General features: G+C 39.5%; 1 non-coding gene across 1 annotated transcript; it reads right to left on the bottom strand.

Moving 5' to 3' along the window:
* Positions 1–12,566: 12,566 nt before the first annotated feature.
* Positions 12,567–12,673, bottom strand: LOC112774925 (small nucleolar RNA R71). The gene has a single exon (XR_003189379.1). It is a non-coding gene; the product is annotated as a small nucleolar RNA R71 (small nucleolar RNA).
* Between the last annotated feature and the right edge of the window lie 1,840 nt (positions 12,674–14,513).

The following is a 14,513-nucleotide window of genomic DNA, read 5'->3' on the forward strand; positions in this document are numbered from 1 at the left end:
ATTACTAATCAAAACAGCTCGGGCGAAATCAAAACAGCTCGAACAACATGACTCAGAGCAATACAACAGTAAAAGGAAAACCCCAAGATGCACACCAAGGTCCAGGGGCATCCTTTGGAGGCAGGGACAGAGTAAGGATTCAGAAAAAGTCTACAAGGCTACACCCCAACAAAACTCTCAGCGAAGAAAAATAATCCCTTCCAAACAAGCAACAACATGAGAAAAAAATCAAAGCAAAGTCATTAGAAAATTGTCGTCTTCTACAAATCTATCAGCAAAGAAAGCTATCAACATGGCAAAAATCAAGGGGCAATCTTTTCAGAAGCAAACAGGTGCAGTTCATAAAACTCAAGCATCAAAGTACAACCAGAAGCAGTGACAACATGCGAAGCCCTAAAAGCGTCCATATAGGAGCATGCATAAAGTCAAAAGAAAACAAGAAAACATGCATGACAATGACAACCAAGTATGATAAAAAACAAAAAGGTCCAAGATTTCCAACAAAACTCAGGAAAAACCAAAAATAGAACAAGGTAAGCACAAGGAAAGAATGAAAAGAAGAACCAACCTGAAAGAAAGTGCTGAAGAAGTGGAAGAAATGAAATCCGGAATTGCCTTCGAGCAAGAAAAGCACTAACAACCACCAAATGGCGTCACAGAGAGAAGCGTGAAGACGCGAAAAACAAAAATCCCAAAAGAACAAGGAGGCACAAATGAAACAGAAGAATAAGAGAGAAAGGAGGAAGTTACAGTAAAGAGAAACAGAAAAGAGAAAGTTTTGATGTAATTCAAAAATAAAACAAGAAAGCGGGAGGCAAAAGAAATGGAATGTTAAAAGATTAATGGGGCATTAAAACCCTTGCACGTTTCCAAAGCAAGGAACACCTATTTTCGAAATCAAAGAAAAGAAACGCTCCGTATTCAGAAGGGGCCTCTACAAAAAAGAAATCGACAATGCTCGAGCTCGACTTCTACAGAGAAGGATTGAAGTCTTGAAACTAGGGACTCGACCTCAAAAGGAAGACCACGCTCAAGCAGGGGCACTGTTCATACCCTGGGTCGAGCTGTCCGACCCGGGATGTTTAACGACAAGTCGACCGACCTCTTCAGGTCAGGACTATCCGACCTCTTCTCAAAGAGCTCGTCCAAAACACCTGGAAAAGCCCAAATAGGGCCCAAACAAGGGAACACGACCCAAATCCAAAAGTAGCCCAAAGCCTACAGAGATAAGGGCGGTTCCCTTGAAGATAAGATGGCCTCACTCAAAGATAAGATAACATAACTATCTTATCTTCAGAAAGGTCACTCCTCATCATTATAAATACACTGGAGCACCCAGGTATAACTCGTACTCTGATTCTACTAAAAACCTGCTTAATACCCTTGCTAACTTAAGCATCGGAGTCTCTTGCAAGTACCACCACCCTCCGGTAACAAAGGATCAGCCGCACCCTTAGTCCAACAAGTCGGACGTAACCGCTCCGGCTACCACCCACAAGTCGGACACATCAATGTCGACCAGCACAGAAGATCTCGTCTAAGATCGACCTATAGTTTCAGGTAACCCTCGAAACAGTATCCATTCATCGTTATTTGGATTTCATCATTCGGAGTAGTATAAAGATGGCTCATATGGGAGCAGATTTATACCGAACTGCCTAGGATCTTCCTGTTCATTCAACAAAGGCTTTTATGGAGGAGGCCAAATCAAAGTTCCACCGGATCAAGGGTTTGAAGGAGGAGCTTGAAGTGAAGGTGGCGAGGCTAGAAAAAGAGTTGGAGGGTGAGAAGACTCGGGCTACTGCTGCTGTGGCTTCTGCAAAGTTGGCTGAGGATATGGCGCTGAAGCATAAGGAGAGCTATGTCACAACTTATGGGGAGATGATGGATCTTAGGGAGAGTTTGGAATCTGTTCGAGCTGACTATGGTGCTTGAGCTCGACCTCACCCTTTTCAGCTTGGACAACATTGTAAAAGATGGTAAGATTGTCCCTGACGACCCTGATGATGATGATGTAGATGTGGATCCCCCTCCTGTGCCATCTGCCAAAGCCTCTGTTGCCCCGCTTTCCTCAATTTTGGCAGCTGAGGTCGGTCAACCTGAGTCTGATCCTGACGTCCAGATCCTGAATCGGTATGATGGGATAGTAGATGCGGTACCCCTTCAGACTCAACCTCCTTCACCCCGAGATACTACTACTGGGTAGTCTTTGGATCTTCTATAAGTTTGTTCTCTGATGTATGGTATACAGCCCGGTCTGTGGGCTTTTAATCTTTTATTTCTGTAATTGGTGGTTTGCTTGATTTCGGATACTTTTAGTTGCTTTTCTTTTAGCAACCTTATTTTTTCAAAACAAAGTAGTTTTCAAGCCTCTTGGGGTCGATTTCAGGCGGCCTCTTGGGTCTTGTTATTATAGCAACTTTATCTTTTTTGTGACATGGTTGTCGGTTGCTTGCTTAGCGCTTTCCAGGGATCTTCAGGGTGTTGGAATCTTGTTTTTCGACTTCTTTTGGTTGCCTTTGTATTTTGATACTTGTAAATTGATTCTTTTAAGGTTATGGCTTTCTGGGTCCAATTTGGAGTCCCTTATGGCGCATACCTTCTGTCGATCGATGTCTTTGCGAATTATGTTATGTAATGCCTTGGGGTTTTCTTTTTATAATTCTGTAGCTTTTGGTCCGACTTCTGCATGTCGGTCCCTTCTAAGCCATTTTGGTAATCCATTTTATTTGGACCTTTGTCAGGTCTCTTTTAGGGATTACTTATTTGTCACTTTTGGTAGCTTGGTCGGGCCGACTTCATCATGTCGGTCTCTTCTAAGTTATTTCTAGTAATCCATTTTATTTAGACCTTTGTAAGGTCTCTTTTATGGATTACTTTTTATAACTTTTTTGATTTTGTTGGGCCGACTTCATCATGTTGGTCCTTCTAAGTTATTTCTAGTAATCCATTTTTTTGGACCTTTGTCAGGTCTCTTTTATGGATTACTTTTTATAACTTTTGTGATTTTGTTGGGCCGACTTCATCATGCCGGTCCTTCTAAGTTATTTCTAGTAATCCATTTTATTTGGACCTTTGTCAGGTCTTTTTTATGGATTACTTTTTATAACTTTTGTGATTTTTTTGGGCCGACTTCATCATGCCGGTCCTTCTAAGTTATTTCTAGTAATCCTCTTTTTTAGGGCTTGCCAGGCCTCTTTCTAGGGATTTAATTTTTATAACTTTTGTTGTTGTGGTCGACTGGTCCGACTTCTTTACGTCGGTCCGTCTTTAAGTTATTTTTAGCAACCCATTTTTATTAAGACCTCGTCAGGTCCTTTCCTATGGATCACTTTCGATAACTTCTTGCATTATTCTATTTTTGCTGCGTTTCATCTTTGCCGATTTTGTAGAAATTGAGTTTGATCCTTGTTTGGCCGACCTTTGATGAATTCGGTTTTCATCTTCGTTGGTCTTTATCGTGATCGAGCAGTGAATTTGATTTTCACTTTTTGCCGATCTGTAGCTTTATAATCGGGCGATGAATTTTGCGTTTCAGATTAATTCGTCTTGATAAAAGGATTTGTAGAAAATCTGAAAAACTTTATTCAAAATAGAAAATATGCAAATATATACATGTGGGAGTTTTACCCCTCTAAGTCAGGTATTTCATGGATCTTGGCTTGGTGCCTCGTTAAAAAACCTTTTTTTAAGGAAAAAGAGTGCACCTCATCCTAAGATCTTTATTACCTCCTAACTGTAATATCTTCTTAAGTTGCAGGTGTGCCATGACCTTGGAAGCTCTCGCCCTTCGAGTTCGGACAACCTGTAGTAGCCCTTTTCGAGTACTTCGATGACTCAGTAGGGTCCTTTCCAGTTTGCTGCCAGTTTTCCTTCTCCAGGTCGATTTATTCTGATATCATTTCAGATTAGGATGAGGTCGTTCTCGGCAGAACCTCACTGTACAACCTTTTGGTTGTATCTTGAGGCCATTCGACGTTTTAACGCCTCTTCCTTGATCCGAGCTCTTTCTCGGATTTCAGGAAGTAGGTCAAGTTCTTCCCTTTGAAGTTGGGAGTTGGCCAGTTCGCTGTAGTGGATCACTCTGGGTGATCCTTCTTCAACCTCCACTGGGATCATTGCCTCCATTCCGTAAGCTAATCGGAAAGGTGACTCCTTTGTGGTGGAGTGTGGAGTTGTCCGATATGCCCATAGGACTTGTGGGAGCTCTTCCGCCCAGGCTCCCTTTTCATCCTGTAATCTCCATTTTAGCCCGGCTAATATAATGTTATTGGTGGCTTCTGCCTGTCCATTGGCCTGGGGATGTTCTACGGATGTGAACTGGTGCTTTATTTTTAAGTCGGCCACCAATTTTCTGAAGCCTGCGTCTGTAAATTGAGTGCCATTATCTGTGGTGATGGAGTATGGAACCCCAAACCCTGTGACAATATTTCTATATAGGAATTTTCGACTTCTTTGAGCAGTGGCGTTGCCTAGTGGTTCTACCTCAATCCACTTTGTGAAATAATTTACCCCAACGATGAGAAACTTGACCTGTCCTGATCCTTGGGGGAAGGGCCCAAGGAGGTCGAGTCCCTATTTTGCAAATGGCCAGGGTGAGGTTACGCTGATGAGCTCCTCTGGTGGGGCAATGTGAAAATTAGCATGCTTTTGACATGGTGGACATGTCTTTACGAATTCCATTACTTCTTTCTGTAAAGTTGGCCAATAGAATCCGGCCCGGAGTACTTTTTTGGTGAGAGCTTGTGCTTTGAGATGGTTGCCACAGATGCCACTGTGTACTTCTTCTAAAACTTCCTTTGTGTTGGAAGTCGGCACACATTTTAACAGTGGTGTTGAAATCCCTCTCTTGTATAGAGTATTGTTTATGATGGTGTAGTATTGTGCCTCCCATTTTAACCTCTTTGCCTCCTTCGTATCTGTAGGGAGCATTTCTGTTTTGAGGTAATTAATTATGGGAGTCATCTATCCTTGATCCAGACCAGTTATGGCTAGGACTTTTTCCTCTTCCGAGATTGATGGGTTCTGCAGTATTTCCTGGATGAGGCTTCTGTTGTTGCCCCCTGTTTTGGTGCTGGCTAGTTCTGAGAGTGCATCAGCTCGAGCATTTTGTTCCCGAGGTATGTGGCGGGCTTTATATTCCCCGAGTTGTCCGAGCTGTTCCTTGGTTTTGTCCAATTACTTTTTCATAATCCTTGGCTTGGTAGCTCCCTGCTATTTGTGAGGTGACTACCTATGAGTCGCTGAAGATGATAAGCTTTTGAGCTCTAACTTCCTTAGCCAGCTTTAAACCAGCTAGTAGTGCCTCATATTCGGCTTGGTTGTTTGAAGCAGGGAACCCGAATTTGAGGGAAAGTTCGATTTGGGTTCCCTGGTCGCTTTCTATTATCACGCCTGCGCCACTTCCAGTTTTGTTTGAGGAACCGTCTACGTAGAGGTTCCATTCTGTAGGGATTTCCGGGGTGTCCGTTGGTGCACAAATTGTGAATCACACTTTTCACAACTCGTACCACTAACTAGCAAGTGCACTGGGTCGTCCAAGTAATACCTTACGTGAGTAAGGGTCGAATCCCACGGAGATTGTTGGCTTGAAGCAATCTATGGTTAGCTTGTAACTCTTAGTTAGGATATCAATTATAATTATCAGTTTGAATTGCGAGAAATAAAAGAGCAAGAAATAAATACTTGTTCTGCAGTAATGGAGAATATGTTGGAGTTTTGGAGATGCTTTGTCTTCTAAATCTCTGCTTTTCCCCTGTCTTCTTCTTCATGCACGCAAGATTCCTCCTATGGCAAGCTGTATGTTGGTGGATCACCGTTGTCAATGGCTACCATCCGTCCTCTCAGTGAAAATGGTCCAGGTGCGCTGTCACTGCACGGCTAATCATCTGTCGGTTCTCACTTATGCTGGAATAGGATCCATTGGTCCTTTTGCGTCTGTCACTACGCCCAACCCTTGTGAGTTTGAAGCTCATCACAGTCATTCAATCCCTGAATCCTACTCAAAATACCATAGACAAGGTTTAGACTTTCCAGATTCTCAAGAATGCTGCCAATGGATTCTAGCTTATACCACGAAGATTCTGATTAAGGAATCCAAGAGATATTCATTCAATCGAAGGTAGAACGGAGGTGGTTGTCAGGCACACGTTCATAGGTTGAGAATGGTGATGAGTGTCATGAATCATCACATCCATCATATTGAAGTGCGAATGAACATCTTAGATAGAAACAAGCGTGTTTGAATAGAAAACAGAAATAATTGCATTAATTCATTAAGACACAGCAGAGCTCCTCACCCCCAATAATGGAGTTTAGAGACTCATGCCATCAAAGAATACAAAGTTCAGATTTAAAATGTCATGAGATACAAAATAAATCTCTAAATGTTGTTTAAATACTAAACTAGTAACCTAGGTTTACAGAAAATGAGTAAACTAAGATAGATGGTGCAGAAATCCACTTCCGGGGCCCACTTGTTGTGTGCTGGGGCTGAGACTTAAGCTTTACACGTGCCTAGGCTGTTTCTGGAGTTAAACGCCAGGTTGTAACCTGTTTCTGGCGTTTAACTCCAATTTGTAACCTGTTTCTGGCGTTTAACGCCAGAAAGCAACATGGAACTGGCGTTGAACGCCAGTTTACATCGTCTATCCTTGAGCAAAGTATGGACTATTATATATTGCTGGAAAGCCCTGGATGTCTAATTTCCAACGCAATTGAGAGCGTGCCAATTGGACGCTTGTAGCTCCAGAAAATCCATTCCAAGTGCAGGAAGGTCAGAATCCAACAGCATCAGCAGTCCTTTTTCAGCCTGAATCAGATTTTTGCTCAGCTCCCTCAATTTCAGCCAGAAAATACCTGAAATTATAGAAAAACATACAAACTCATAGTAAAGTCTAGAAATATGAATTTTGCCTAGAAACTAATAAAAATATACTAAAAAGTAACTAAAACATACTAAAAACTACATGAAGTTAACCCCAAAAAGCGTATAAAATATCCGCTCATCACAACACCAAACTTAAACTGTTGCTTGTCCCCAAGCAACTAGAAAAATAAATTAGGGTAAAGAGAAATTAAGAAGCAATAATATCTCAGAGTTTTGAGTGAAGCTCAGATTCTAATTAGATGAGCGAGACTAGTAGCTTTTTGCTTCCGAACAGTTTTGGCATCTCACTTTATCCTTTGAAATTCAGAATGATTGGCATCCATAGGACCTCATAATTTAGATAGTGTTATTGATTCTCCTAGTTTAGTATGTTGATTCTTGAACACAGCTACTTTATAAGTCTTGGCCATGGCCCTAAGCACTTTGTTTTCCAGTATTACCACCGGATACATAAATGCCACAGACACATAGTTGGGTGAACCTTTTCAGATTGTGACTCAGCTTTGCTTAAAGTCCCCAATTAGAGGTGTCCAGGGTTCTTAAGCACACTCTGTTTTTGCTTTGGATCTTGACTTTAATCGCTCAGTCTCAAGTTTTCACTTGACACCTTCACGCCACAAGCACATGGTTAGGGACAGCTTGGTTTAGCCACTTAGGCCAGGATTTTATTCCTTTAGGCCCTCCTATCCACTGATGCTCAAAGCCTTGGATCTTTTTATTACCCTTGCCTTTTGGTTTTATGGGCCATTGGCTTTTTCTGCTTGCTTTTTTTTTTGTGCAAGCTTTTGTATTCACTGCTTTTTCTTGCTTTAAGAATCAATTTTATGATTTTTGTCAGATTATCAATAACATTTTTCTTATTCATCATTCTTTCAGGAGCCAAAAATTTTAACATTCATCAAATTCAACATCAAAAACATGCACTGTTCAGGCATTCATTCAGAAGACAAAAAGTATTGCCACCACATGTAAATAATTAGAATTTTCCTTATTAAAAACTCGAAAAAATATTGCCTCCTTATTCTAAAGAAAATCTGCTATTTTATTCATGTTTAATGATGATGAGAAAAATAAATTATAGCTTAATTGGAGATAAAATCAAAATAGAGATACTAATTACTACTACTCATATATAACTTCTAAGGTAAATTTCTAATAAGAACAATTATCACAGAGTTAAGGCTAAGATTAGAACTCAACAACCTTGAATTTGGGAGGTGGATGCCTCTTTAGTCTGTGGAGTGCTTGGTCCTTCAAGAGATAGTTTCTGACGCTTTAGTTCCTTCAGTTCACGCCCTTGCTCTTCTTGTTCTCTAAGAAGTTTGCAGAGCATGCTGTTTTGATTTTGCTGTTCTTCCTTCAGTTGATCCACAGCTTCTTTCAACTTGGTGACAGATGCTTCTAGGCACTCCCAGTATTCAATTTGAGGGATTTCTGGGAGGAACTCCTATGCTTTCCTCTTGATAGGGTCGTCCTGCACTTGTTGTCATTCCATAGACTTTTTGGTGATTGGTAGCTCCACTAGGATGTACTCATCTACTCCCATTTTTATCCCAGCATCTTTACATAATAGGGAGACCAAGCTTGGGTAAGCCAATCTGGCATCTTTGGAATTCTTGTTTCCAATTTTGTAGAGCTCACAAGCAATCAGCTGATGAACTTCCACTTCTTTTTCCAGCATAATGCAATGAATCATTACTGCTCTTCTGATGGTGACTTCAGAGCGGTTGCTAGTGGGCAGTATAGAGCACCCAATGAAGTCCAGCCAGCCTCTGGCAACTGGTTTGAGATCTCCTCTTTTGAGTTGGTTCGGCGCACCCTTTGTGTTGGTTGTTGATGAGCGGATAATTTATATGCTTTTTGGCATTGTTTTTAGTATGTTTTTAGAAGAATCTAGTTACTTTTAGGGATGTTTTCATTAGTTTTTATGTTAAATTCACATTTCTTGACTTTACTATGAGTTTGTGTGTTTTTCTGTGATTTCAGGTATTTTCTGGCTGAAATTGAGGGACTTGAGCAAAAATCAGATTCAGAGGTTGAAGAAGGACTGCTGATGCTGTTGGATTTTGACGTCCCTGCACTCAAAGTGGATTTTCTGGAGCTACAGAACTCAAAATGGCGCGCTTCCAATTGCGTTGGAAAGTAGACATCCAGGGCTTTCCAGCAATGTATAATAGTCCATACTTTGGCCGAGTTTAGACGATGTAAAAGGGCGTTGAACGCCAGTTCTACGCTGCTGTCTGGAGTTAAACGCCAGAAACAAGTCACAAACCAGAGTTGAACGCCAGAAATACGTTACAACCTGGCGTTCAACTCCAGAAAGAGCCTCTTCACGTGAAAACTTCAAGCTCAGCCCAAGCACACACCAAGTGGGCCCCGAAAGTGGATTTATGCATCAATTACTTACTTCTGTAAACCCTAGTAACTAGTTTAGTATAAATAGGACTTTTTACTATTGTATTTGACATCTTTTGATCATCTTTGGACGCCTAGTTCTTAGATCATGGGGGCTGGCCATTCGGCCATGCCTGGACCTTTAACTTATGTATTTTCAACGGTAGATTTTCTGCACTCCATAGATTAAGGTGTGGAGCTCTGCTGTTCCTCAAAGATTAATGCAAAGTACTACTGTTTTTCTATTCAATTCAACTTATTCCACTTCTAAGATATTCATTCGCACTTCAACCTGAATGTTATGAACGTGACAATCATCATCATTCCCTATGAACGCATGCCTGACAACCACTTCCGTTCTACCTTAGATTGAATGAGTATCTCTTGGATCTCTTAATCAGAATCTTCGTGGTATAAGCTAGATTGATGGCGGCATTCATGAGAGTCCAGAAAGTCTAAACCTTGTCTGTGGTATTCCGAGTAGGACTCTGGGATTGAATGACTGTGACGAACTTCAAACTCGCGAGTGCTGGGCGTAGTGACAGACGCAAAAGGAGGGTGAATCCTATTCCAGTATGATCGAGAACCTCAGATGATTAGCCATGCTGTGACAGAGCATTTGGACCATTTTCACAAGAGGATGGGATGTAGCCATTGATAACGGTGATGCCCTTACATAAATCCATCCATGGAAAGGAGTAAGATTGATTGAATGAAGACAACAGGAAAGTAGAGGTTCAGAGGAACGAATGCATCTCTACGCGCTTATCTGAAATTCTCACCAATGATTTACATAAGTATTTCTATCCTTATTTTATTATATAATTTCGAAAACTCCATAACTATTTTATATCCGCCTGACTGAGATTTACAAGGTGACCATAGCTTGCTTCATACCAACAATCTCCGTGGGATCGACCCTTACTCACGTAAGGTTTATTACTTGGACGACCCAGTGCACTTGCTGGTTAGTTGTATCGAAGTTGTGAATGAAAAACGATTTATTAAGACGTGCGTACAGAGTTTCTGGCACCGTTGCCTGAGATCACAATTTCGTGCACCAAGTTTTTGGCGCCGTTGCCGGGGATTGTTCGAGTTTGGACAACTGACGCTTCATCTTGTTGCTCAGATTAGGTAGTTTTCTTTTTGTTTCATTTTCAAAAATTTTTCAAAAAATTTCTCCCTTGTTTTCGAAAAAAAATGTTTTCAAAAATATGTTTGTCTTCAGAATTTTTAAGAATGAATTCTAGTGTTTCATGAAGCATGTTAAAGCCTGGCTGGCTGTAAAGCCATGTCTAATTCTTTTGGATAGGGTATGTCAGGCGTGTCATGTCTGAATTACATACTAAAGCATGGCTGGCTATTAAGCCATGCCTGACCCTTTGATTGGAGCTTTCGACTAAAAAGCATAAGATTCCTGGAATTCATATTAAAAATTTTGGAATCCTTATTTTTCTTTTTCAAAATGATTTTCGAAAAAAAAATTAAAAGAAAATACAAAAAAATCATAAAATCATAAAAATCAAAAATATTTCATGTTTCTTGTTTGAGTCTTGAGTCAAGTTGAAAGTTTGGTGTCAATTGCATATTCATCTTGCATTTTTCGAAAAATTCATGCATTCATAGTGTTCTTCATGATCTTCAAGTTGTTCTTGGTAAGTCTTCTTGTTTGATCTTGATGTTTTCATGTTTTGTGTCTTTTCTTGTTTTTCATATGCAGTCATGTTTTGTGTCTTTTCTTGTTTTGTGTCTATACATGAAAAATTTTTAAGTTTGGTGTCTTGCATGTTTTCTTTGCATTAAAAAAAAAGATTTTTCAAAAATAAGTTCTTGATGTTCATCTTGACATTCAAAGTGTTCTTGGTGTTCATCTTGACATTCATAACATTCTTGCATGCATTCATTGTTTTGATCTAAAAATTTCATGCATTGCATCATTTTTATGTTCTTCTCTCTCCTCATTAAAAATTCAAAAAAAAAATCAAAAAAATATCTTTCCCTTTTTCTCTCATAAAATTCGAAAATTTGAGTTGACTTTTTCAAAATTTTTAAAATCTAGTTGTTTTCTATGAGTCAAATCAAATTTTCAAATTTTATCTTTTTTCAAAAATCTTTTTCTTAATTTTATATCATAATTTTCGAAAATAACATCATCAATTAATGTTTTGATTCAAAAATTTCAAGTTTGTTACTTGCTTGTTAAGAAAGATTCAAACTTTGAGTTCTAGAATCATATCTTGTGATTTCTTGTGAATCAAGTCATTAATTGTGATTTTAAAAATCAAATCTTTTTCAAAACTAATTTCAATCATATCTTTTCAAAAATATCTTCTTATCTTATCTTTTTAAAAAATTTGATTTCAAAATATCTTTTCTAACTTCTTATCTTCTTATCTTTTCAAAATTGATTTTCAAAATTGTTTCAACTAACTAACTAACTTTTTGTTTGTTTCTTATCTTTTTCAAAACTACCTAACTAACTCTCTCTCTCTAATTTTCGAAAATATCCTCCTTCTTTTTCAAAATTTCTTTTTAATTAACTAATTATTTTAATTTTTGATTTTAATTTTCGAAAATTACTAACCTTTTTCAAAAACTATTTTTGAAAATCACTAACTCTTTTTCAAAAATAATTTTCAAAATTTCTCTTTCTCTCTCATCTCCTTCTTTTCTTCTACTCACACAGGGACCTCTATACTGTGGTAAAAAGGACCCCTATTATTATTATTTTTCTGTCCCTCTTTTTCATATGAGCAGGAGCAAAGACAAGAATATTCTTGTTGAAGCAGATCCAGAACCTGAAAGGACTCTGAAAAGGAAACTAAGAGAAGCTAAAATACAACAATCCAGAGATAACCTTACAGAAATTTTTGAACAAGAAGAGGAGATGGCAGCCGAAAATAATAATAATGCAAGGAGGATGCTTGGTGACTTTACTGCACCTAATTCCAATTTACATGGAAGAAGCATCTCCATTCTTGCCATTGGAGCAAACAATTTTGAGCTGAAACCTCAATTAGTTTCTCTGATGCAGCAGAACTGCAAGTTTCATGGACTTCCATCTGAAGATCCTTTTCAGTTCTTAACTGAATTCTTGCAGATATGTGATACTGTTAAGACTAATGGAGTAGATCCTAAAGTCTACAGGCTCATGCTTTTCCCTTTTGTTGTGAGAGACAGAGCTAGAGTATGGTTGGACTCTCAACCTAAGGATAGCCTGAACTCTTGGGATAAGATGTTAAAGGCTTTCTTATCCAAGTTCTTTCCTCCTCAAAAGCTGAGTAAGATTAGAGTGGATGTTCAAACCTTCAGACAGAAAGAAGGTGAATCCCTCTATGAAGCTTGGGAGAGATACAAAGGACTGACCAAAAAGTGTCCTTCTGACATGCTTTCAGAATGGACCATCCTGGATATATTCTATGATGGTCTGTCTGAATTAGCTAAGATGTCATTGGATACTTCTGCAAGTGGATCCATACACCTAAAGAAAACACCTGCAGAAGCTCAAGAACTCATTGACATGGTTGCTAATAACCAGTTCATGTACACTTCTGAGAGGAATCCTGTGAGTAATGGGACGCCTATGAAGAAGGGAGTTCTTGAAATTGATACTCTGAATACCGTATTGGTTCAGAATAAAATATTGACTCAGCAAGTCAATATGATTTCTCAGAGTCTGAATGGAATGCAAGCTGCATCTAACAGTACTCAAGAGGCATCTTTTGAAGAAGAAGCTTATGATCCTAAAAACCCTGCAATAGCAGAGGTGAATTACATGGGTGAACCTTATGGAAACACCTATAATCCCTCATGGAGAAATCACCCAAATCTCTCATGGAAGGATCAACAAAAGCCTCAACAAGGCTTTAATAATGGTGGAAGAAATAGGTTTAACAATAGTAGATCTTTTCCATCATCCACTCAGCAACAGACAGAGAACTCTGAACAAAATACCTCCAATTTAGCAAACTTAGTCTCTGATCTGTCCAAGGCCACTGTAAGTTTCATGAATGAAACAAGGTCTTCCATTAGAAATTTGGAAGCACAAGTGGGCCAGCTGAGTAAAAGGATCACTGAAATCCCTCCTAGTACTCTCCCAAGCAATACAGAAGAAAATCCAAAAGGAGAGTGCAAGGCCATTGACATAAGCACCATGGCCGAACCTGTAAGGGAAGGAGAGGACGTGAATCCCAAAGAGGAAGACCTCCTGGGACGTCCAGTGATCAATAAGGAGTTTCCCTCTGAGGAACCAAAGGAATCTGAGACTCATCTAGAGACCATAGAGATTCCATTGAACCTCCTTATGCCATTCATGAGCTCTGATGAGTATTCCTCTTCTGAAGAAAATGAGGATGTTACTGAAGAGCAAGCTGCCAAGTTTCTTGGTGCAATCATGAAGCTGAATGCCAAATTATTTGGTATTGAGACTTGGGAAGATGAACCTCCCTTGTTCACCAATGAACTAACTGATCTGGATCAACTGACATTGCCTCAAAAGAAACACGATCCTGGAAAGTTTGTAATACCTTGTACCATAGGCAACATGATCTTTCAAAAGGCTCTGTGTGACCTTGGTTCAGGGATAAACCTCATGCCCCTCTCTATAATAGAGAAACTGGGAATCTATGGGGTGCAAGCTGCTAAAATCTCATTAGAGATGGCAGACAATTCAAGAAAACAGGCTTATGGATAAGTAGAAGATGTGTTAGTAAAGGTTGAAGGCCTTTACATCCATGTTGATTTCATAGTCCTGGATACTGGGAAGAATGAGGATGAATTCATCATCCTTGGAAGACCCTTCCTAGCCACAGCAAAAGCTGTGATTGATGTTGACAGAGGTGAACTAGTCCTTCAATTAAATGAGGACTCCCTTGTGTTTAAAACTCAAGGATCTCTCTCTGTACCTATGGAGAGGAAGCATAAAAAGCTTCTCTCAAAACAGAGTCAACCAGAGCCCCCACAGTCAAACTCTAAGTTTGGTGTTGGGAGGCCGCAATCAAACTCTAAGTTTGGTGTTGAACTCCCATATCCAAACTCTAAGTTTGGTGTTGGGGAGTCTCAACAATGCTCTGAACATCTGTGAGGCTTCATAAGAGCCCACTGTCAAGCTATTGACATTAAAGAAGCGCTTGTTGGGAGGCAACCCAATTTTTATTTATCTAATTCTATTTTTCTTGTTCTTTCATGTTTTATTAGGTTCATGATCATGTGGAGTCACAAAATAAATATA

This window comes from Arachis hypogaea, chromosome 18 (genome assembly GCF_003086295.3).
Source record: "Arachis hypogaea cultivar Tifrunner chromosome 18, arahy.Tifrunner.gnm2.J5K5, whole genome shotgun sequence".
NCBI classification, from domain to species: Eukaryota; Viridiplantae; Streptophyta; class Magnoliopsida; order Fabales; family Fabaceae; genus Arachis; species Arachis hypogaea.